Below are 25,491 nucleotides of genomic sequence, written 5' to 3'. Positions count from 1 at the left end.
AGGGTGGGATGTTCTGACAGAATAGCATTTGAAACAAGTATACTATCAAGGGCAAAACAGATCACCAGCCCAGGTTGGATGCATGAGACAAGTGCTCAGGGCTGGTGCACTGGAAAGACCCAGAGGGATGGAGTGGGGAGGGAGGCGGGAGGGGGGATCGGGATGGGGAACACATGTAAATCCATGGCTGATTCATGTCAATGTATGGCAAAAATCACTACAATATTGTAAAGTAATTAGCCTCCAACTAATAAAAATAAATGAAAAAAAATAAATTATTAGTCAAATCACCACTGGAGGTCTCAGTTGAATGTTAAATGCTGTTTACAAACCAAAGTTAAATGTGAAATTGGAAGCTAAAAGTTTTTTTAAACTTTAAATTGTCAGAGAACCAATGGCAATACTAAAACATGAAATGAAAGGTTTTCTCAATATTACATGATCTAAATGATTATAATAAAAGTAAGTTTGTGGACAACTATACACATACCATATAGCAATCTAGAATGTACTATTATTGTAGTTTAAGAAAAAAAGAATTCTAGTGCTATTTAATGCCATGACACAAGTAGAGAAATAGGGATATTTCCATCCAACAAAGCAGCAGTCAGCTCTAGGGTCCTTTTTTTTCCAGTGAATTCACCCAGGTGCCATAGGTTTTCTAGAGTTCATTTATTTAACAAATACTTGTTTAAACTTTTAATGTGTTCACTTTTAAGTCTTCTTAGAATATTAGATTATTTAATGCTGATAACAATCTTTTGAGTGGGTACTATTAACCTCTCATTTCATAGCTGTGAAAAGTAAGGCCTGGACACATGAAGTGACTTTGAAGGTGGTAAGAAGGGAAGTTGGGATTTAATCCCAGGAGGTCTGACTCCCAGATCAGGGTACTTAACCCTTATACTGAGGGTTACTTTGGACCTTGAGTTTAAAAGCATTCAGTCTATCGACAATTACATCTTTCTGTATTCTTCCCACAAACCACCTTTAAAACATTTCCCATGATTTACAAGGACCGTTTTTCATCAGCCATCAGCTTTTCTCATCCTGTCCAATATATATTTAGCTTTTCTTTCCTTGATTTCTTCTAAAGAGGACCATATGTCCCTAGGACGAGGAATTGGAAACTGGAAGCTATAAATTTATAGAAGAAAGTAAAACTCGTAAGATAGTCATATCTAGGAAGACTGAATATCTTACTTCATTTTCAGAACTGGACTTTCTGCACTAAAACTGTTTGGAAATAGGATTTATTCTGGTTTGGAATAGTGGGGATTATAATTACTTATGCATTCCATTCACTGACAGCTTTCTTCTATACTTAGAGGTAACCAATTCTAATGTCTTTGTATGACTTATCCAAGGGGAAAAACTTTGTTCTGTTAATCCCTAGAAGCTGATTAAAGATCAAGTCAGAGACCAGTCTATTATAGTTTTAATCCTCATAAACTCTAAATCACTTTACACCATTTCATAGCCATGGACATCATCTGTAGAGCTATCCAGTTATCTCCAAATGCATGTTTCCAGTGCTGAGGTAGAATAGGTGAGGGAAAAAAGGTGAATTATTCATAAAGACAATAAAAACTCTGAATCAAAGCACATACATATCATAGCAATATTCAAAATACAGATTATGTGCATGCTAAGTTGCATTAGTCATGTCTAACTTTTTGTAACCCAATGAATTGTACTACCCCCACTCCATGCTCTTCTGTGAATGGGATTCTTTAGGCCAGAATACTGGCACGGATTGCCATGTCCTTCTCCAAGGGTATCTGTCCAACCCAGGGATTGAACCAGAGTCTCTTGGTCTCCTGCATTGGCAGGCAGGTTCTTTACCACTAGCGCCACCTGGGAAGCTCACAGATTATATGCTGTAGTAAAATCTTGAAAACATAAAAAAGAGACATCAGAACAGATTTGACATCAATTTACATCAGTGACTGGAGTAGCTATTAATGAAGCTATTAATGAAGATGAGAGAGACTAGAATTTAAAAGGGGGAAAGGATGATTTTAAAGACAAAAAAAAAAAAAAACAGACAAGAATGATTTTATTCAGGCTCTTGAAATAGGAAGAACACCTCAACCCTGCGTACCAGAGTGTTTCTGATAGGTGATGTTGCATTAGAACTTTGTAGGGAAGGACAGACATGTTACAAGTGAGACGATTTACATTTGGGATGGTTGTAATCAGAGGAAGTCTAGGTCAGTTAGCTGAACAGGAAACATTTTCCTCTGTGTCTAGCAAGTTTCAGAGGGACCCACAGTTGTAATCTCAGCTATTCATTCATGAGACAAAGAATGGGAAATTGGAGGGTCTGCGTCTGGTCTTGTCAGCACATTCAGGCAGAAAGGGGAAAATCTGTGTCTGGGCTTGTCCTGGGTAAACAAAAGAGTCATGTCCAAATCTTATGAAGTCATGAGAAAGAGTGGACCGTGGGTTTTATCAAAGTCATGGGGAGGAGGCTTTTTGTGTTAAGCCATTGCCCAGAACATAATAAGGTGGGTGCACTTCTCAATGATTGTTAATTTGTGGGAGCACAGGGCTTAGGCAGCTTCACCATTGTCAATGGCAAACGGATTCAGAGCAGAGGCATCAGTGGACACATCGTGAGATGTGCGTGTGCATTAGTTGCTTGGTTGTGTCCAACTCTTTGCAACCCCAAGGACTACAGTCCTCTAGATTCTTCTCTCCGTGGAATTCTCCAGGCAAGAATATTGGAGCGGGTTGCCATTTCCTTCTCCAAGGGATCTTCCCAACTCAGGGATCAAACTTGGGTCTCCTGCATTGTAGGTAGATGCTTTACCATCTGAGCCAGCAGGGAACCCCATAGTGAGATGTGCTGTGACCCAAAGGGAGACCAATTCAAATAGATCTGAAGGCAACAAGCCACTCTGGAGGGAAAAGCTTTTCCATAAAAAGGATCCAGGAAAAAGGGACCTACCGAAGATGATGTGGGTGGAGTCCCTAGGAAAAGATCACTCCACTGAACTCAGGTTGCTGCAGAAACATCACTTTTAAACCACAACTGTAGATTTGCAGATGAAGCTTAAGAATGGGCAGAGTGTCTCTCAAGGCCAACATGAATAGTGCGTCCAAATCAACTTCAGGTAGAATAAAGCACAAACCTGCACAAATCTGACTATTGGGTTAAAGTAATTGTAGTTAAATCTAGCCATGAATACTTGTGTAGAGTTTGAATCCAGAGTTCCTCTAGGTATCTCTAAACCAGCTTTTGCACCCTGCTGGTAGCTCATTATGGAAGAGGAGCACAGGGGAAAGATCACAGTCCCAAATCAGTTGATTTACTGAAAACCCCGTAAATGCTTCATGGATAGTTTTTTTTTTTTTTTTGGTATGTTTTTGCCCCAGGGGTTCTCAGAACACATGGCAAGACATTCATCTGATTGTAGTTTTGTGCATGGTCTAGTTTTTCCCAATTAAAAATCCCAACAATAAAATTGCCAATGATCTGTAAGGATGGGTAAAGTACAGTAACAGGATTAAATGGAATTTCACGATAATCTCAGCAAATCAGATTAACAATGCATAAAATTTCTCCTATACCTAATCTTCTACTGACATTGCTATATTATAAGCAGCTAAGCTGCTAGGCTTGAATTTCATCCCCCTCCCGATTTTAACTTTATTAGAAGTGCTAAAATGAAGCAAAAGGCTAAAACTTGCTTCAAGAAGAGAAAAATGAAGAAATATTGCAGGGAAAAAATCGCTAGAAAGTGAAGACATGATCACAGAAAACAGGTCAGGTGAGGAATGCTAAATTCCTAATCAGACTCAGCACAGGCATACAAAGACCCATGAGTATAGACCTCCCACGTGACGCTAATGGTAAAGAACCCGCCTGCCAATGCAGGACACATTAAGACACAGGTTTGATCCCTGGGTCAAGAAGATCCCCTGGAATAGGAAACGGCAACCCACACCAGTATTCTTGCCTGGAGAATTCCCATGGACAGAGCCGCCTGGCGGACTACAGTCCATGAGGTTGCAAAGAGTCAGACATGACTGAGCGACTAACACTTTCACTTTTATAGCAAAGATGAACTCTATCTAAAGAAGTCTAAAGTTTGTCTGAAGAAGCTCAAAAATGTTCCAAAGTTGGATTCCTAATCATTCTTTATCAGTCACATTTCTTTGCTCTTGATTTTGTGGTTATTTCAGAAGTTAGAACTGCTATAGAATTTATACTTCTGTTTAACATCTATTTCTATACTTCAGCTCTATGGCTTTTTGTAAAATGCACAAAGACTTTTCTCCTGTTTTATAAGATCTACAGTAAAGTGTAGTATGGTCATCCCTCCTCATCTTATTATTTACCGAATGTCTGGTCATATTGTGGGATGCACTTCCTTGTCCTCTTGTGAGAAGTGGAGCCACATGACTAGTTGTGGCCAATGAATTGTGAGCAGGAGTGACCTGTACAATTTTTGAGCTGGAGTATTTAATGTCCCACATAAGACCTTCAAATTCGCTTTCCCTCACTAGAGTGACCAGCAATATTGCTGTTAGTGGCTGTTTCATTGGGCTGGAGTCTTAAAGTGAAAAAGATATGAGGCAGAGATGCCACTGACCTGGAATTACCATATAGTGACAACAAGAAATGCATTTTTAATGAGCTGTGGAAGTTTTGGCTTCTTGTTGCCTGAATGTTTGTTACTATAATATAACCTAACCTATCATGACTGATACAATTGCATTTGCATGTGAAGTGTGACCTGATTCTTGATACATTGTTGTTTAGGTGCTAAGCCTTGCCAGACTCTTTGCAACCCCGGGGACTATAGCCCCTCAGGCTCCTCTGTCCAAGATTCCCCAGGCAAGAATACTGGAATTGGTTGCTGTTTCCTTCTCCAGGCAATCTTCCTGACCCAGAGACAGAACTCATGTCTCCTGTGTCTCCTGCATTGCAGGTGGACTCTTTACCCACTAAGCCACCTGCAAAGTCCAAAAGCATGGGCCCAACTGAATTATAGGTTCCAACTAGAAATCAGAAAGGATCCCAAACAGGTCTTTCTTCAGTGATTCACACTCTGCAATGAGAAATAAAAAGCAGAGCCTTTAATGCAGAGTTGGATGTCTTATTAACAAATCAACACTTAAAGAATGGGAAAAAGAAAAGAAAAAAGAATAGTTTCTATTTGATCGTTGGCAGTGTTGTAGCAGGTTTATTCAATTTTTGTAGCACAATAAAGATATATTATGGAAACTGGGTAAAAAGAAAGAGGCAGCTGTTTAATTGTAATAATTGAATGAATAATTACATGGCAGCTCTTTGGCAGATGATTTACAGTGAAATGAATTTCTGTACTAATTATTTTCAGTAGCTAACTCTTGAATATAAAAATCTGCTCAGTGATGAAGATCCAAATATGAGTAATATGAACTCCCTGGCATGAATGGAAACTGACAACTGAATAGTGGGGGAGAAGAAATGGACATGAAGCAGAAATAATAAGTGCTCTAAGAGTTGCACACTCCAATCTGTGACAGGCCTGGAAATTCTAAAAAAGGGTAAATGATCTAGTAGCTATGGCTGCTAAGCCATTCCATAGTTAGTACTAGGCTGTAGAGGCAGCTGCTTGAATAGAAAACTGAGTATCAGAGAGTAGTAGGTAGTAAGAAGCCACTGAAGGAGAGGGCAGAGCAACTTATTAACTTGATAAAAAATCAATGTTACTTTGAGGAAGCCGGCTTTCTTGCCATCCAATCTAAAACCTAGCAGCTCTGTTTCAACTCCAATTACTTCACTACTTCCACACTTTGGTGTATCAGTTTGTGGTTTAGGATTTGGCAAGGCTGTGCACAGGAGAAGCAAACCAACAAATGGGCCAAGTGAAAGCAAACTCATTGCCTGTGTGTATAAGCATAGGTTTAAGGCACAGTGTAAAAATAATCACAGGGAAACAATGGTAAATATGTAATCAAAAACATGTTAGAATGAACCATAACAAAAGAAATTTAAAAAAAGGGGGGGGGGAATATCTGAAACAATATCTCAACAACTGTTTTTTTAGACTATAGCATGCTCTTCCTTGGCTACACAAAACCAGTATTTTCTCTCCTCAGCAATGTTTTCTGTCCATGTAACAGGATCATATCCATTCTTTGTTGAACCATTTACACCGAGGTAACACTGGCTTACTTACTGTTAGATGTTTAAGGCAGTTGGAAGGAGATAGCCATGTATAACGCTTCAAAAAATTACTCCTTCATTGTTAAAACTTGATTTTTCAAAAGCAGGCTGTCAAAATATTTAAGAGGATGGCAATAAAAGTATGTTGTGTATAGAACATATCAAGGGTGACACCAACTTCATCCATATCTACTGGATGGAAGCAAGATGTGCTTTTCTGAGAGTTTATAGTAGGCAAAAAAAAAAAAAAAAAAAAAGGCATTTTTATTTTAACCAGATGTGAAAGAATTAAACCCAATATTTTCAAGTATTTTTTAGTGCCATATGATGTCATCTGATTTTATATTTTCTGAGGGATAGTGGGTATTTTCAAATTGTGAAGCCACTTTCCATGTATGTACTTAAAGTCTTATATATATGATAAATTACAGTAAACAAATTACCGCACCGGCAGAACATACTTTTGGCTGTTTATGCTAAGACAGCGGAGAGAGAAATTTAGTTTCTCAATCGGAAATGGAATCAAAAGCATGTGAAATGTCTTCTGCTGGCCTTCAAGGCAGTCCTTATTTCAGAGACTATGTACTCCTCATCCAAAGAGGTCCAGGGCAGGGAGGGCTGGGTGTGTCCTCGGAATAGTCCAAAGGCCTCTTCCCTGCGGCGCCAACATAGCAGCCCCCAGACCTCGTAGGCACTACACTAGTCATCCAGGCAACCACAGTTTTTAAACAACCATGCCCTTCCTTTTTCACTGGTAATATGTTTTCAATGACAGCCTTACACATACTGTACATCCCACCGCCACTAACCCAGATGGGGCCAAATTTCCCAGGATCGCTGCGCCACTCGTGTCCTCCGGAGTTGGCAAGGGAAGCAGGCGGCCCCTAAGCAGGCAGACGAGAGAACTTGCTTCCTCACACTCTTCTCTGGAGCAGCATCAGACAAGCGGCCACACCCAGGAGCAGGAGAGTGGCCCTCAAAGGCTTTGCTGAGTGAGCTTTTCTGAGCCATCTCTCCCGGGGTGGGGAAAGAGACTTCTGAAAAACCATTTAAAGCTTTCCAAAGGGCAGGAGCGAGACGATCGCGAGCCAAGGTTAGCATCAGTGGTTCCACTCCTCCAGACTTCACTTCGGAAATAAGGAAGGAAAGAGTCAGTCACCAGGGGCTGACTGACGGATGCCTCATCCAGCAGCTCCCCGCCCCCTCCCAATGAAGACAGAGCTGCTGAGAGTAAAGTTAATATTACTAAGGGGCGGTCGGTGTATTAACCGTTGTTGAATTAAAAACACCATCCGTTCAGACCAAAGTCTCCTCCATCCACCACCCATACTCGAGCACGGAACATTCCGGGCAAAGACCTCTCAGCCTTCCTTCCTTGGCGAAGTCCTCGAGGGTGGGCGAGACCCGGGTCGGGGCGGGCGGGGAGGGTTGGGGCTTAGGACTGTGCCAAGGCAAAAATCCTCTGCCAAGGGGCTCCCGAAGCAGGGCAGTTTCCCAGGACCGTGCCCACGTTCCGTCGCCCCCTCCCCGAGTGTCTCTGCCCGGCGGAGGCTGGAACCCTGGAATGGCCTGGGGACCAATGAGATGGCAGCGGTTGACGCAGGGATCGGTGAGGGGCGATTTCATCTCCCGGGGGTGGGGGGAGAGGCCGCCCAGCGGGGGTGGGGGCGGAGGAGAAAGGGGTAAAAAGTGGGAGGGGAGGACATCGGAGGCAGCCAGTTGAGCAGCCAAGACCCAGAGGTGCGAGCGCCAAAGGTAAAGAAGAAAAGAGCAGGTTCGCGGACGCGGAGGCGGCGCGGCCGGGGCTGGGGGCCGCCGCGCGGAGGGCGAGGGAGGGTCGCCGGCAGTCAGGCCGAGCCGGGCTCGCGGGCCGGGGGGCGGGCGCCGGGCGCGCGGCAGCGGCGGGAGGGCGCGGCGGCCCGGGCCGTGGAGACCGCGCCCCCGCCCGGCGGTGCGCCGCGCTCGGCGCTCCGCGTCCCTCCGCGCCAGCTCCCAGCCCGCCGCCCCGGGGCTGCCCTCCTCCCGCTGCCGCGCGCCCGTTGGGGGGCCCGGGGGGGAGAGGCGCCGGAGGCCCGGCCGCATTGTGACGTAGCGGGGCCGCGGCAGCGCCTCCGCCGCCCGCCGGCTCCCGCCGTTCCTGCCTGCTCCCGCCGCCGCCGTCCATCTGTCCGCCCGTCCGTCCGCGTCTTTGAGCAGCCGCCGCGCCTGGCGCCCGGGGTGAGTCCAGGTCCCGGGGTGGGCGCCGCGGGGAGACGGGGGTGGGGCGCGACGGCGCGAGCGACTGAGCCTTTCCAAGTTTGCACCGGGCGGCCCGGGCGGGGGTCCCCCCCACCCCGCCGCGAGCCCCGGGGAAGGGGGGGCCCTTTGTGCGGCGAGTCCCGGCGGCTCGAGTGGCGGCGGTGCCTCTGCAGAAAGGGTTTGGGGAGAGGTCTCTATAGTAACGTTGGCGGCGCCTGCCAAGCGGCTTCTCTTCTTCTGGAGGGAGGGAGGGAGGAGCCCCCACCTCCGGTTCCAAAGGATCGCTCTTTTCCTTTGCTGGTTTCGTGTGCTTATTATTCTTCCTGCCACCTGGGATGGTGTGGGAGGCAAGGATGGGCAGTGCCGGGGCTCCTGAGAACTGAGGTAACCAGGGACGAAGTCATAGTAATATAAACAGTACCAACAATAATAATAGTAATCGCAACAGAGGGACGCCTGGGGTTGCCGCGGCCCAAGGGCAGCCCCTCGCTCTTGGGCACCGCGGCCCCCCGGCTGCCCGGTCCTCTAGGGCTCCGACCACCACCCTCGGGCGCTGTCCCGTGTCCCCTGCTCCTCCGGGTCAACTGGAGCCAGGAGTGCTTCTCTCCTGGCCGCCTTTCGCGGTGATGGCTCTCGTCTGCAGGTGGTAAGCGAGGTGACTGGCAATTTGGCTATTGTCAAATGCCACGTTTTGTTTATTTCATCTTTACGAAAGGAAAAGAGGGAAAATTATGAGCCATTACTGGCAGCCATACAGTTTCCACAGGAAATACTAGCATTCTTTGAGGAACACGCTACTGCTTGCGGGGAAGAAAGTCTTTAGGAAACAAAAAGGCAACAGCATTGTTGCTCATTTTCAATGGACCGCTAGGAGAGGGGAAACGTGGTGTTTTTTTCCTGTGGGAACAGGCTTGCCTTGGGAAAGTTAATTAAGGAAGCTCACTGTCGGTGGCCCGTTTTTCACTTGCTGGTGGCTGGACCCCGCTCCTCTTGGCTGTTACTGACAAGTGTCCATCAAAGAGCCGTGAGGAAGGGAAGACCACTGCAGGACCGTCTCACCACACACCACGTGCTGTGGAGCCCAGCCAGGGTGCAGTGTGCAAAATGAAATAAGGGCTGTCTGGGGAGGTTTATGAGGATTGCATGTGCGTAGAGTGTGTCAGTGCTCCAAGGTGTCACTCTAAACACATCATTTTCAAGCATGGCTTTCCCTGCTGAATCTGCAGAAAGGCAAAAACCTATTTCTCTTACTGTGGAGCAGATGTCCCAGTTGGGAATGGGTTGAAATCTGCATTTCGTTTGTGTATACTGAAGTTTTCAAAGGCAGAGAGGATAAGGTTTAGGAAAGCAGTATGCTAATGGATTCACATCTAGAGAATGTCTGTTGGGTATTTCTGATGCATCTCAACGTTAAATTACGTTCAGCCTGGTTGGACTCTAGGGAGACACCCTTCAGGTGTTCTTTATTTGAAAAAGTGTGACATTTTGTCCCCATTGCAGAAGTCTCTCTGGAAGGCAGTATTAACTGAAGATTACCCAAATATATAGGAGTTTCAGGTCTAGGCACAGAAAGAAGATGGTGCTTCTCTTAAGGATCTTTGGACATCTCAGTTAGAAATAAAATATAAAAAAATAAATAATACAACTTTGAACATAAGCTTCATTTTATTTAGAGCAAGCTTTTCATGAGGAAAGGTTACAATATGGTAGATTTGAAATGATGCTGCAGTTATTGATTTGACATTTACAACTGTGTATGGATATCCAAAAGGAAGGGACTAAGGCAAATGAATTTCTCTGTCTACTGTGTCATAGCTCTCCTACTTTCAACTAGTTGTTCTTGTGCAGATGTACAGTGGAAATTCAGAACAGAGGCCAAGAAACTCTGTGCACTGTTGTCTTGGAGGGAATTGCAGCAGTATTTTACTGCTCTTAAGAGGAGGAAAACCCACATAAACATCTAATACAAACAAATGATCTTTGATATTATCAGAGAAAGCCTAGAGCCATTTTTCTTGCCAGATTGAAGGCATTTCTTGTCAAAAGAGGAAATCTCCCAAGGAGCAGGTGCATCATTATCAGAAACACAAGGGAATTTTTCTTTTAAATGCAAAATCTAATTGAATAGCACAAGAGAATCAAGTGACACTCTTAGAATAGAAGGTTTGTTTTTGGCAGTCTGTCAGATTAGGGTTGCAAACCACATAGGAGAAATAGGTGTCTTGGGAGAAAAATAATTTCCTGGTGAAAATCATACATTTGCTTCTGTGAAACTTTTACCTTTATGCTTGTTTCTTTGGGCCCCTTAGATTGGTGTGCAGATTCTACTTGCAAGAATTAATTTTCTGAAAATGATTCAATGAAGTGGTTATTAATATGTATACTATGCATGATTTTATGCCTGTAGATAACTGGATTTTATATTTTATAATTTATATATCTTATCAGCTCCTTTTTTAAGCTTTTAAAATTACTGATCAAAATATGTGTTGAAATGATTAATGTTAATTGATATGATTGACAACTGGGTCCTGGAAAAGTGCTGATTGATTACTAAATAGTCATTGCATATACACTTGGTACATACATGGGGTATAAAAATATGAAATGCAGAGTCTCTTCACAGAGAACTTACAAGGGGAAAAATAGGATACATGAAAAATTAAGTAATGATACAAAACATGAAAGAAGATATTTTATGATTAATTGCCCAAGACAGTGAGCAGTAATTGAAAAGGAATTCCCAGGAGAAAGTTACCAAGTCAGCCTAGATGTTTTTCCAGTTATCCATTGCCGTGTAACAAATCATCCCCAAACCATTGCTTAAAATGACTGTATTGCTTGCAATTGTGTGGCTGGTAGTTCAAGTTGGGTTCAGCAAGGTGGTTCTTCTGCTGCTCTTGGCTGAGTTTCTCTGTTATCTTCAGTCACCTGGTAGTTTGGATGATCTAGGATGGCCTCATTTATGTCTGATAGTTATTAGGTCAGGTTAACAGGTAACTGTGGCATGTGCCTCCCATTTTCCAGCTGACTAGCCTGGGCTTCTTTATGTGGCAGACAAGCAGTATTCCAAGAGCAGCAAAAGAACAAACCCCAATTTAAGGTGATTTTTAAGCCTCTGCTTACATTATATTTGCTATACCTTCTCCTCAGCCAAATCAAGTCACAGGGTCTCCCCAGATTCAAGAGGGTATTGAAAGACTCCACTTGCTGTCAGCGGGAGCTGCAAAAATTTGTGGCAGTTTGTTTTCAATGTAGTATGTGTATGAAAATACTTGTTCCAGCCAATGTTTTTGTGCTGAGGGATGGTGTACTGTAAGCTAGTGTACTTGGAGACAGCCCAGAATTGAGGTTAGGGAATTGCCCTATAAATCATTGTCCTGTAATCTTTGTTCTGTAAACCATAGAAAGAAAAGGAATGACAATGATAATAAAATTTTAGCTATATCCTCTGCTAGTGGTGTGAGGATGGTTTGGAGACAGTAGGCTGGTAGCAGAGTCAGCAATCCATTGTTGAAGGGTGAGGAAGGCTCTGACAAAGGTGGAGGCAGAGAGGATGGAAAGGAAGGGATCGACCTGTACATTTGGGCTAAGTCGCTCAGTCGTGTCTTTTCCAACTCTTTGTGATCCTATGGACTGTAGCCGGCCAGGCTTCTCTCTTCATGGGATTCTCCCAGCAAGAATACTGGAGTGGATTGCCATGCCCTCCTCCAGGGGATCTTCCCAACCCAGGGATCAAACCCGTATCTCTTCCATCTCCTGCATTGGCAGGTGGGTTCTTTACCACTAGTGCCACCTGGGAAGCAGGGATCCATCTGGGAGATTCCATATTTTGGATTAGGTGACTGATTATACAAGGTTAGCGAAAGCCTAGAGTCAGAATCATTATGAGATTTAAAAAAGCTTAAGTGACTGAAAGAATGATTGTGCTGTTGTGAGAAATAGAGAAATCAATAAGTGATTTATTTGGGGGGAGGTGAAAAATTCAGTTCCAGGAAGATTGATTAAAAGAGATAAATTGAACGTGAGAGTACTTTATAAGCTGCAGAGTATGCTATGAATGTTTCTATTGCTTAGTGTTTAAATCACAGTGGCTTGTATTCTCTAGTTGTAAAGCAACAGAAAACAAAATGCAACCTGGAGGATATCCTGAGAGTCAAAGGAAAGTCAGAACCACTCTCAGGATAGAAACGGAACTCCTCTGGGGAGCTGGGGAGTAGAAACTGAAGGTCTTGTTCCTGAGGCACACAGCTGGCTGTCAGCCCTTGGAAGGCTCTGCCCTTGCACTTAGCGTAGCAGGAAGAACTCCTTTGGCCTAGTTTGCGTGGCAGGCACTCTGCTGAGCCAGAAGCGTTCATTGACAGCCCTGCTCAGATAGCACACAATGGGGGAGGAGGTGGGTGCTCCCTCAAAGGACTTGGGAGCACCGCTCTCAGAATTGAGAATGCACACAGGGTAGCAGAACCAACAAATCCCTGCCAGAGATGAACACTTGATGATTTCTTTGGGCCTGGCGACTGGGAGGAGAAGGAAATGGCAACCCACTCCAGTATTCTTGCCTAAGAATCCCATGGACAGAGGAGCCTGGTGGGCTGCTGTCCATAGGGTGTTGCACAGAGTCGGACACAACTGAAGCGACTTAGCATGCAGGCGTGCAATGGAGAGGGAAATGGCAACCCACTCCAGTATTCTTACCTGGAGAATCCCAGGGACAGAGGAGCCTGGTGGGCTGCCTTCTATGGGGTTGCACAGAGTTGGACACAACTGAAGCGACTTAGCAGCAGCAGCAGCTACTGAGAAGTGGGCAGGTTAGGAGGTGACTCTTCAGGTATATTTACAGAGATACCAGTGCATCCGTCACAGTTTACACCCATGCTAGTGGCAGGAGAGAGCCAGCCCAGTGCAGGCTCCTCTGTAAACGTCAGTGGATGTCTTATCAGAGGGGAGAGGAATGCAAAACACGATCTTTTCTGTCTATCACCTCAGGGTTCAGTGGACGTGCTGCTTCGCCAGCCTTGTTTTATAGGTGGCCTGTCTGAAGCTCAGGTGGCCTCCCTGCCATGGAGTGCAGCTGTCAGGCTGGCCTGAAACATCTGGCCTCACTCCCATCCCGCAATTCGGCTCAGCAGCACGCACAGCTGTGCGTCATGGAAGGGCCTGGGATGGACCAGCTCAAACCCGAGCCCACACTTTTTTATATCCCAGAAGATATTCCATAAACGTTAGTTTAGTGAGTGAATGTGCCATTATCTGCCACAGTAACATTTTCTAAAGCAGTCTGGTCTGGATATTCATTATTCACAGAAGAATTGGCTATAAAGTCCCTAAATACCTTTTGTAGATTGAAATGTTTTAAGGTAATGGTGGTGGTGGTTTAGTTGCTCAGTCGTGCCTGACTCTTTGCCACTCCATGGACTGTAGCCCACCAGGCTCCTCTGTCCATGGGATTTCCCAGGCAAGAATACTGGAATGGGTTGCCATTTCCTTCTCTGGGATTTTCATTATTCACAGAAGAATTGGCTATCAAGTCCCCTAAATGCCTTTTGTGGATTGAAATGTTTTAAGGTACTGGTGTCACAGAAATACAGGTTTTTATAATCCCAGTTACAAAAATAGACCCTGGGGTTTTTTTTGAAACACAATTGTCTTTACTTTTTGTATCTGTCAGGACTCTTGGCAGCAAGTCACAGAAACCCAGTGTACAAGTAGGAAGGGACATATCCTGGCTCCTGTGTTGGAAAAGTTCAGGAAGGACCAAGTTCTGATTTTCTCTCTTCTTCATGGTGGTAAAATGTTCATCAGCAGCTTTCAACTTAATCCCTGTGGGAAAAGAGAATAATTCAGGATTAACTCTAATTAGACCACTTTGATCATGTGCTCATGCCCGAACCAGTTTTTCTGGCCGGAGACTGGGAATATGCTCCTTGGCTCGGCCTTGACGATGGGCCCCATCCTGTCCTGGAGCCTTCAGGAGCAGGAGGGAGTCTACGTGAGGGGTGGCTGGGTGCCAGGGGAGGTGCATGGGAGGGTGGGGAGGTTTATGCGGGGAGGGTGGTCAGCAAAGCCCTCCTAAAGCCCATGACCTGAGAGCAGGAAATGGGTGGGTTTTAAAGAGAAAATACTGAAAAGAAGAGAGTGGAGACTGTGCATGCAGAAGCAGCAGATACCTATTGTTCCATCTGTTTTCCCTGGAGGACATGGTATATCTTGCTAAGCACCAAGCCGTGAACCTGGGATGGCCCTGGTCTGACCATCTTCCTTTCCACCTCCACCTGATCAATGACCAGGGCCTCCGGATCCATCTCTCAGTCTTAACTCTTTTCCCCTTCATCAGTTAAATCAGCGGTCCCCTACTTTTTTGGCACAGGGACTAGTTTTATGGAAGACAGTGTTTCCAAGGACTAGGGTCAGGGTTGGGGGGTGGTTGGTTTCAGGATGATTCAAGCACATAGCAATTATTGTGTGCTTTATTTCAATTATTATCACATCAGCTCCACCTCAGATCATCAGGCGTTAAATCCTGGAGGCTGGGAACCCCTGGTTTAGATCCTCACTGTTTTTCACTCCTTCACTCCTCACAAGTCACCTCTGAAATGCTGCTTCCAGTCTCTCCCTGCCAAGCCGTTCTCCTCACCACTACCTGAGAGTTCCTTCTAAAGAACAAAGAGTTAAAATTAAACCACGTGCCCATGGCCAAATAGTACAAACTTCCAGCGGTAAAATAAATGTCATGGGGCTATAATATACAGCCTGGTGACTATAGTTATTAATACTAGATTGCATAGTTGAATGTTGCTAAGAAAGTAGGTTTTCAAAACTCATCACAAGGAAAAATGTTGTAAGTTTGTGTGACAGATTTTAACTAGACTTGTGATTATCATTTGATAATATATACAAATATCAAATCATTATATTGTGCACCTGAAACTATTGTAATGTTATATGTCAGCTGTATCTCAATTTAAAAAAAAAAAAAAAAAAACATTTGAAATTTCACAGCTCTGGGGAAGAAGCCCAAGCTCCTGACCATGAATTCGGGGGTTCCCCATGATGTGTGCCCCGCCTTCTATTGAACACAGGGGATGGATGGGAGGAGGGTGCACAGTGACGACTTCTAGCTGCCCACATACTCCCCATGCTGTCATGACCTCTCTAGCACTCAAGGTCACCAAGTGTCCATTTTCTCTCTCATTTTCATGCTTTTGTGTCTGTTGTGGTCTCTGTGGAGTATCGTTTCTCCTTTCTTGACCTAGTGAAAAGCTGCTTCTCCTTCCTGACACAACTCAAGTGTTAACTCTTTCGAGAAACCTTTGCTGGTCCAAGGCCCTGCCTTGGACTTGACCCTGTGGGACAGCATCGGGTATACTTTCTGTTTGTGCCGTTGCTCTGAGCGTCTCGAGCAAGGCATTGCCCTTCCTCATCTCTGTAACTTAGTAACAGTGCCTCTCATAGGGATGTTTTTTTAAATGAATGAATGAGATATGTGAACTGAGTTGTTAACCTTCAGGTTTTTAAGGTGATTTTTTAAAGATTTATTCTATTTCCTTTAACTTGATTCTCACGGTTGCTTCTCGGAACATTAGACATGAAGACAGGTTACTTTTGAAAATGCTGCTCAGACACTTTTCCTTCAGTTCTCCCAACTGCTTGTTTCCTACTTGGTCACTAAAAGCTACCTTAGAAAAGAGCTGGAAAAATGCAAGTGGCCCAAAGTGAATATCAAGGCTGGAATCTATGGCTCAGAGATCAGATGAGGAATAATTTTTCTTCCTACCATAAAGAGGCTATCTATTAACTAATATTGAGGTGCTTACTCTGTGTTGGGTACTTACCAGCTCAGATGCATTCCAGTTATTCTTAGTGAATCCTCACAGAGGCTGCAGGAAGGAGGTACTACATTATCATCCTCTCTCTCCATCTGAGAAAACTAACATGTAAAGAGTTGAAGCAGCTTGCTTGCCACTAAGCTCTCCCTTCCTGGGGACTTAAGAGCTGCCAGACCCTCAGCTGGGCCATTGAGGAGTAGACCCCCATCTCTGATTGGGCTCTTCTGAGTCATCTGTTATGATGCTTTCTTTGTTTTTCTAAAATGAAGTGACCACTTCCTAAGAGTAAAACATTCCAGCTGCCTCCCTTGGCCATCCGTTATGTCAGAAACACTATGGGAAAAGATGTGTTTAAAGAGGTAGGGACACCAGTTCTATAGCAAGTTGAAATCAAGATGAATTTCTACCTTAGAAATTCCCATCATGTTCTTGTGATTCTGCTGTGGCCAGACAATAGAGGCCTCTTACAGAGGTTGTCCTGTTGTGTGTAATGCGTAGGTCTCTTGAACAGGCATCGAAGAGGCTTCATTCTGAGAACTACACTGAAACATATACTAAGGATACTCAAAATGAGCTAAAGATTTTGGAAGTCATAGAAGCCATAGAATGTTTCTTAACCTGTTTTGAGTCTGAGAGCCTTTTGAGGCTATGATGAAAGCGATAGATTCTTTCCTTAGAGAAAAAAGATGTACACATACACACACACACACACACACCACCCCCACCCCCACACACACTGTGTATCTGATTTCAAGAGTTTCCATCTGTGGATCTCCCAGGACTCCATAGACTCCAGGTTAAAAACCTGGTTAAAAGCTGTAATCTGGAAGAATGGTAATAGCCGTTGTTGAGTGTTTACCATGTATCACATGCAACCATTTATCGTGCTCACCATGTGCCAGTCCTTTCTGAAAAGCTCATCATAGCCAACCAGCCCCAAAGACGTGCATGATGAGCCCTGTTTTTAGCTGTCCTGAGTGAAGTTCAGAGAAGGAACTTACTCTTCACCCAGCTGCCACGTGGTGAGTGTGGAATTAAATGCTGAACCCCGATCTGCATCACTGCTCCTTCCTGCAGCCTCCATGCCCATTCCTCTTACTGTGTGAGGCATGCAACCCGGCTAGAGGGACCCCCAGCCTCTGTCAGTCCTGACGGCCCTCAGCCTCTCTGTTGGAAGTTGGTCTAGTGGCTGCTTCTGCCACGGGAGCCTCCTGGAATGCTGAAGCAGATGAGGGCTGGAAAGGGGGGACTCGTAAGCAGAGTGGTTTCCTCTCAGGCCCCCTCTGCAGGTGAGAAGGCAGAGGGATCAGACAAGCCGCAGATGGAATGAAGACAGGCTGACTGGTCGTCTTGTCCCAGTAGAGCGTCTCTCCCTGGAAACCAGAGCCTGCTTCTCATTTATTGATGATGTGACTGTTATCCTTGTTTTGGCTTTCATGTAGTGGTGTGTCTGCTGCAGATGAATCCAATGATAAGTGCTCTTCAGGGAGCACACACACCATCAGCCTCTCCTCTCTGCAGCCCCTCGTCAGCTCCCCTGTGTTTCCCCTTCTCTCATTCTATGGCTCCTCTCCCCTCTTGTCTGCGACACCCCAAGACAGCCTCCTGGGTTTTCTCCCCAGGCGTCTGCTGGTGACCAGAACTGCCTGCTACAAGTAATAGAATCCATGGTTCATTGCAGATTTTCCAGTACACATAGTAAGAAAAGTAAAAGGAAACAGGTGAAATTAATGTTAATGGTTTACTTGGGCTTCCCTGGTGGCTCAGTGGTAGAGAATCCACCGCCGGTGCAGGAGACGCAGGAGACTCAGGTTCGATCCCTGGGTCAGAAAGATCCCTTGGAGGAGGAAATGGCAACCTGCTCCGGTACTCTTGCCTGGAAAGTCCCATGGACAGAGGAGCATGAAGGGCTACACAGTCGACGGGGTTGCAAAGAGTTGGACATGACTGAAGCTATTGAGAACGTACGCAGAGCATACATGCAATGTTTTACTTAACCCAGTATATCCAAAATATTAGCATTTCCCCATGTAACTGATATTTTTAAATATCATTAATCAGATTCTTTGCATCCCCAAACTCTTTGAAATTTGGATGTATTTTATTTAAAAAATGGTAATTCTTATTGAAATATAGTTGATTTACAACTCTATGTTATTTTCAGGTGAATCATGAAGTAATTCAGTTATACATATATATATATTTTTTTTTTTTTTTTTTACATTGCCTTCTATTATAGGTTATTACAAGATATTGAGTATAGTTGGGTGTACTTTATTCTTAACTCAGACCAACCACGTTTGCCATGCTCACTCGCCACGTGTGGCTGGTGGCTCCCACTGCAGCCTGCAGGCTTGGGCTCTGAAGAGGCCTTGGGAGCCCCAAGGGCAGACTCAGGCCCCCCACTACCACCTCTGTCTCCCCAGCACTTAGCTTGCGTCTCCTCTGTCACCCTGTAAGAGGTGTTGCGCTCGATTGCCTGCGCTCTTGAACCTGGGCCCTTGAGAGTAGGCAAGGTGTTGGTCATCTCTCTGTCCCTGGTGTAGGGCGCAGCGTCTCAGAGCCCACAGTTGGCATTTGTGACATTGAATGCATTAAAGGAGGAGGGGGAGATTGTATGTAATTTCAGGAACTGAAGAGACTGGTATATGAGGCTCACCTCCCAGCCCTGGCTCCTGCCTTTCAATCTCTGGTTCTTTCTGGTGCCATAGAATCACACTGGAGTCAGACCAAATGGACAGTCAGAAGGAACACTGTAGCCTAGAATTGTGCTGTTTCTACACATCTTGTTTAACTTGAAGCTATACCTCCTCTAGTATTGAATCCTAGGGGAACTTATTGCATTCTAGCATGTTAAATCATAATGGTCTTATCTATCAAAAGGGGAAAAAAGCAGGACAGACCAAATACCAAAACAAACCTCATCCACTGGACAAGCCTCCTACCAAGATTGCAAAGAAGGCCAACTGACCTCTAGAATATTAAATCCACAGAGAAGGGATAGGCTGCATCAGGGAGCTGTTGCAGTCATGATGATGAGCTTTCTCGATGCTTCCAGTGGTTTGAGAGTCATGACCACGCCCCCTGAGAGAATGGGAGATTTATAGCCCGAGTTAGTTTGCCTTTGCATGTACAGTATTTAAATTTTGCAAGTACTCTTAACCAACTAACATTCATGCTCTTGCCTGTCTACTTTACCCTAAGGATAAATGCTGTGTAAAATAATACATTCAACCAAGTCTCAAAGGTTGGTGCTGCCACAATACCATATAAACCACATATTCACATAAAGTCAAAAGTTTGAAAATGGGAGAAAATATTTGTGTTTGATCTATTAAGTCATATAAGCATTTTAAGAACTTCTTGTCTCAGAAAAGAGTATGTTACCTCAGAGCCCTCAAAGGGTGCATTGAAATAGAAAGTGGAATCAGGCCTAACCTCTGTCTTCCAGTTGATTCCCATTTTCAACCTGGAAAGCTCATTGACCTGCTGGCGGTTTTTGTTTCTCAGAGTGCATACAGGGAAAAGTAAATCCTGCTGTCACACACTATGTAGGAGGAGGATGAATGAAGTCTAGAGAATGTTTTGAACAATTTCTCAAAAAAAAAAAAAAGTTTATTTGGAACAGTTGGAGGGCAAAGTAACTGCCAATATTTTTGCAGAGTAAATTCTAAAGAACTAGAAACATCATAGCATATATCCTATTGTAGATAACCAAACACTAACGGTGTTTAGGTAATTTGATGATCTCTTTTTAATAAGTCAAGGATGGTTCAGGACAGACAAAACTTTTCATCTGTTGGCTCGAGTTTTGGGAAGGCTGCTTTCGTTTGCATCTCTTAAAAAGAACCCGTGGCTGTCCGTATCTGCAGTGTCCTTCACCCTACATGACGGCTCTGGTGTTGCTGTGTTGGTGTAATTGAAAACCTATAAAAGGCCGAGAGCTACTTTTGAATTGGCTCGGTGAACTTGGACTGGATTTGTCAAAGTGGTGAAAGGTTTAAAGGAATTTTCATAAATGAGGTCTCCAAGCTGTGTTTTAGCCATACAGTTCCAATGAACTCTGAGGCCCATGAACTCAGAGAAAAGAGCCTCTGAGAAGAGCAGTCATATCAAGATGGAAATAAATGATTCATTTTTACTCCCCGAGTTCTGCAGGCATAAGCACACTTAGCCGCTGATCATCATAATTTAACAGTACTGTTGTGCACTAAAAATACCATTTAAAAGTCTAATCTTTAATTAAGTTGAGTACTCACAGATTAACGTGGTTACAAATCTTGGGCCCTGAATGTAGCACTGTGTTTACTCTTGTTGCTAGGAAATAACAGCTCTTCACAAGCTACAGATTGACTTGGTAAGAAGAGGGACATAAGCTTTTCCTACTAAGGGACTTGATCAGTTCTTTGTTTCTGTCTCACAATGTATGTGAATGCGTTTCATGCAGCAGAGGTCTTGCAGCTTTTGTTGGCCACAGAAAGTCCAGGTATGCGCACTAAAGCAAACATTTCGAGGATGTTTGAGAGTTTGTTTGAAAGATCTTACCTAGTGCTCTTGGACAAAATAAGCTTCATCCAGTATTTGAGTTTTTAATGAAATGAATTTGTCCATCCATTAGAATTACCAAGAAAATAGATTGTTCTTTAATGTAGAATTATCACGAAGCTAATTGATGGCTGTGCATTCTCGCCATTAGTGGGAAGCTGTCAAATTAGAATCAGCATTTAATCCAAGTTGATGGTTTTCCAAAATCATTAAAACTTGCATGTAGGAAATCAATTCTGCTATTCCTTTTTCCTTTTCCCTCTCTTTGGCAAACCTCACGGCGTGACACACTGTACAATAGTTTTTAAAAATGCAAAGCTAATGCTTGCACAGCATGAAAGGGGGTAGTGATGCCAGTTCATTTGCCTTGTTCCTGAAAAAGACGAAAGATTTCTATGTGCTATTTCAGTCAAGATCAGGCATGAAAAAATGGCCTCCCCAAGCTCAAAGGCAGAACTAAGAAAAAACCCACAGGGACGAATTTCTGTTTGATCTGTTGGAGGCAGGCCCTTGTACACAGGGTTGATGTTTCAAAGCAGAGGCCCTTCCTAAAAGATGGAAAATAGCAGAACACTTGTTTGTGTTGAGGAACAGCTTTTGATTGGCTTGTGCTTATTACAGAATTTTGTCCTAAATCCAAACTCAGAAGAATCTGGGGAGATTATATCTTTTGAGAAGGGTACTGCTGAGGGACAGGATCCTGACTACACCCAGCGTATGTGTTCATGACCTCTCTTGGTGAGTGCGTGCATGCACACGTAGTCACTTCAGTTGTGTCCGACTCTTTGTGACCCCATGGACTATAGCCTGCCAAGCTCCTCTGTCCATGGAATTCTCTAGGCAAGCATACTGGAGTGGTTGCCATTTCCTCCTCCAGGGGACCTTCCTGATCCAGGGATCAAACCTGTGTCTCCTGCATTTCAGGCCAATTCTTTGCCACCTGAGAAGCCCTGCTCTTGGTGATTACCACACTTTAAATTTCCCTCTGGATAATTAAGGACTCATTTCTGTTAGAAAACCACTTGTTGATTTTGGTAAAAATGTTTTCTCAGTCTGTGCAAGTACCTAGCACCGTTTCAGGTTCATACTTATGATTAATACATGCTGGCTGGATAAATGAGTCCTTCAGCATGTCTTGCAAGTAAATGTATCAATTATAAGACTGAAGGTTTACTTCAGTGAAGTAAACAGAGGTTATAAACACTTGTCTTCTCAAAAGATATCATTGTGTAACCTGTGTAATTTATGTTCAGAGCATCCCTCCGAAGCAGGATACTGTCAAACACTTGGGCAAAACACTATGTGATGGAAGGTCTCACTGCTCAGCCACTGGTTGGAATGGGAAAGGAATTGTAAGAGTCTTAAGACCTGCTCTTATGGAACTTTTGATGCTAGAAGGGAATTTGGAAATCTGATAGTAGTAAGATGGAAAGGTGAGATAACAAAACTGGCACACAGGTTACAAGCTTCTACAGGGTGTTGGTTATTTTTTTGCTATTCTCACTGTCACCTGAAACACCCACCATTGTGCTTATAAATAGTGTGGGTCGGAGATGGTACATGAAGGCAGACTGCTACACTGGTTATAAGTCTCAGAGCACGGGCTGGCTTAGTCTCTAGCTGTGTGTGTGTGATCTGGGGCAGCTTACTGAACCTCTGGATATTTTGATATGGTTTTGTCTTTCAGTATCAGATATCTACTGATTACTTCACTTGCTCAAAGTAAGTTTGGGATGATTGGTATCAAATGGATTCTAATCCACTCTATTTCTTTCTCAGCCTACTCTGTGTGCTGAGATATTTGGACTGAATCAGCAGGCTTGCTTTCTGGTTTCTGGTTGGGTTTGGTCGGTGAGAGGCATCAATAGGAGATGAGCTCCTGGCACTTGAGCATCTCCCTAAGGCTACTTTCTGAATTCTGGCAACTATGCCCTCCTGCAGCTATTTCATACTGATAACTGCTCCCCTTTGGTCTTATTAGCTTAGGGTACTGCACCATCTCTTGTAGTTTCTTCAAACCCAGCCCACACCTTTGCAAATGGTCTCTTTTTTTTTTTTTTTTTTTGTGGTGAGAGTTTTATTTCTTTTTGCTTACTTTTTTTTTTTTTTTTTTGGTTTTCTTTTTTTTTTTTTTTTTTATTTTTTAAAAATTTTTATTATTATTATTTTTTTTTCCAGTGGGTTTTGTCATACATTGGTCTCTTTATTAAAATACTTTATTAAAATATTCCTCATGGGAACCTGACACAAGTGGTTACCTGTTTCAGAGGTCATTGTAGGATTTAAAACAATGATCAACTCATAATAAGTATTCAACAAGGTTAAATATGATTATCATCAGCAGTTGTTTCCTGTTACAAAATACTGGCTTTGTCATATTCATTGTGATTACGATGTTTTCAAATTTTTAAAAGACAAGAAGAAAATAACTATCATGATGCAGATGTTAAAAGTGGAAAAAGTGAAACAGAGAAGTCAAGAGTGAAGTCACTCAGTGCTTCCATTCTAGAACTGAAGAAGTGAATTGAAGATTTTTGTCCTTGTTTCTCTGTACAGGGTACAGAGTCGCAATAATGTCTGGAAAAGAAAGTTACAACTTCAAAGTATGTACTAACTTAAAACATAACCTACTTGGAGTAAATGGATATGCCAAATGGAATACATTCTATTTGTGACCGCTAAATAATAATTGGGTTGAGTCATGGACACCTCAGCAAATCTGTAAGAGCTGGGGCTCAGCATTTTCACGTTTATACCCTCTTGGTAGTGTGAAGATATATGGTCCTTAGCACTGAATTTCTTACAGACTCCTGAGGGTAGATCTATTTATTTATACTCACAGCTGAATAAAAGACCAGCATTATGATGCTTATATAGTAGATTTTCTGCAAACACACATTTTTCTTACTACCATCGAAGAGTTCTCATTCTTAAGTCATATAAAATAGGCCACTCTGTGATAATTGGAGCCATCTCATCTTTAACTTATAGTACACTAATTAAACTATTTGTTAGGAATGAAAACTAATGAATTCCCTGAAGGAGCAGTGATCAGTTTGAAAAACTAAACATACTACAATGTCTTTCCATTTGATAATGAATTTGTCATAGTTGTTGAAATTTCAGAACATGTGGATGCATCTTTCAATATCTTGGAAAAATTGTATACGTATTCACGAAGAAATTAGAAAGAAAGTGAGTTTCAAAAATGCCTCCTCCTTTTTTTTTTTACAGTTAAGTAGAGTCAAGAGAGGGAGAGCAATCTGAAAGGCTTTTTGATGTCAGTCCAAATGAGGATTTATAGATTGTCCCTTCCGTTCAAGGAGCTAAGTGGCAAAAACAGATATCTTGTTTCCAGAGAGGGTAATGCTTCTACAAGGAAGGATTGTTGTTCGAACATTTGGATCTCTTTTTATTCTTTAACATTTTCTTCAAAGGTGCATCCAGGTAAGATTGATGTTGTCTTTCTTTATAAAGAATATGCCTTTTATATATTGGGCACTTAACAAATGGAAACTTTCTCAACTATTTGTTTATTTATTGTCTTTAAGTTGTCCTTTCTGGAGGAGACATCATATCCAAGTGCCATAGCAATCTCCCCCCGACCCTCATGAAGCCTCCCATTGCTTCCTTCCGCCCATCTACTTCTGTTTAGATTTTCTCTCTTCCTATTTTTTTCATATTGAGTGAAATACAGTGGTGTAGTCACCAAGAGAAACTAGTAGTATATTCATCGTAGTTATTATTCTAAATGATGACACTGTTTTCAGCACATCAGTTGTGTGGACATGCATACCAGCAGTGTGGGAATAAAATAAAGTTCTTAGTAGATCGTACTAAGTGATCCTAAAAATATCACACTATACCCAAGAACCTTCCATGGCTGTTTGCCAAATAGAGGTAGGCATAGGTTTTTTAAGTTGAGTAATGGATGGTGTTTGCAGATGAAGGACATGTTGCTTTACGTAGTCATTTGGTAAACATGCTTTAATACCTTTTGCTGCATAGAGGCAGTCATTTCCTTCTCTGAACTTTCTATCTAGTGGAGGACATAATTGGCTATCAATAGTAGAGGCATAGGCCGAGTGCTATAGTAGGAAGGAGTTGGGAGTAATGAAGTCCACCTAGAATCTGGAGAAAGGTGGTCAGATTATCAAGGTTTCTCAGGGAAATTGACATTTGGTTTAAGAGTTTAAGGCCAAGTGGGAGATCACCAGGCAGAAAACATCAGGGAGAGTGTTAGGGTGTAACAGACTTGAGAAATTCTAAGTATTTTGATGTGACTTCACAGTAGGATATATGGTGTGGAGTGGCAGGTGATAACGATAGCTGGAGCCAAATCTTGATCCGTTTCGCAGTATGGAAGAAGGGAGCCTTTCTATCTTTTTCAGTGAGTGATATTAACAAATGACCCTACACAGACTGTTGTGTCATCCATGCTCGGGGTTCATACTATCATCTGTGTTGGTGACTTCCAAATTTTTATCTCTGGCCCTGGGCTACAGATCCCCTTTGTCCTCTGCTTACCTACATTTTGATGTTTCATTGGCTGTCACAAAATCTCCACTCCCACAGTAAACCCATCACCCTTCCCTCAAGACCTTGGCTCCGTTCTGATTCTTAGTTTAGACAATGGCCCTAATTTTCAAGGTAGTCATCCATGACACTCTCTTCTCTGGAATCCCCAGTGTCTCCTGACATCCACTCAACAAGTTTCCT

At 43.4% G+C, this 25,491-nt stretch overlaps 1 protein-coding gene across 7 annotated transcripts in view; it reads left to right on the top strand.

Moving 5' to 3' along the window:
- The first annotated feature begins 7,497 nt into the window (after window positions 1-7,497).
- Window positions 7,498-25,491, top strand: part of SNCAIP (synuclein alpha interacting protein) — a 154,114-nt gene continuing 136,120 nt past the window's right edge. For 2 of the 7 annotated variants that reach the window (XM_061150914.1, XM_061150916.1), the window contains exon 1: window positions 8,278-8,380. The gene's annotated coding sequence lies outside the window, so the exon portion shown is untranslated. Of the gene's footprint in view, window positions 7,557-7,678; window positions 7,773-7,860; window positions 7,919-8,269; window positions 8,381-8,764; window positions 8,786-25,491 lie in introns of those variants that run through there. The other 5 variants (XM_061150917.1, XM_061150915.1, XM_061150913.1 and 2 more) reach the window with 5 other exon arrangements.

Source organism: Dama dama, chromosome 9 (assembly GCF_033118175.1).
Source record: "Dama dama isolate Ldn47 chromosome 9, ASM3311817v1, whole genome shotgun sequence".
Lineage (NCBI taxonomy): Eukaryota > Metazoa > Chordata > Mammalia > Artiodactyla > Cervidae > Dama > Dama dama.
Note: the sequence above shows the minus strand (reverse complement) of the source record. Positions and strands in the feature narration are given on the sequence as shown.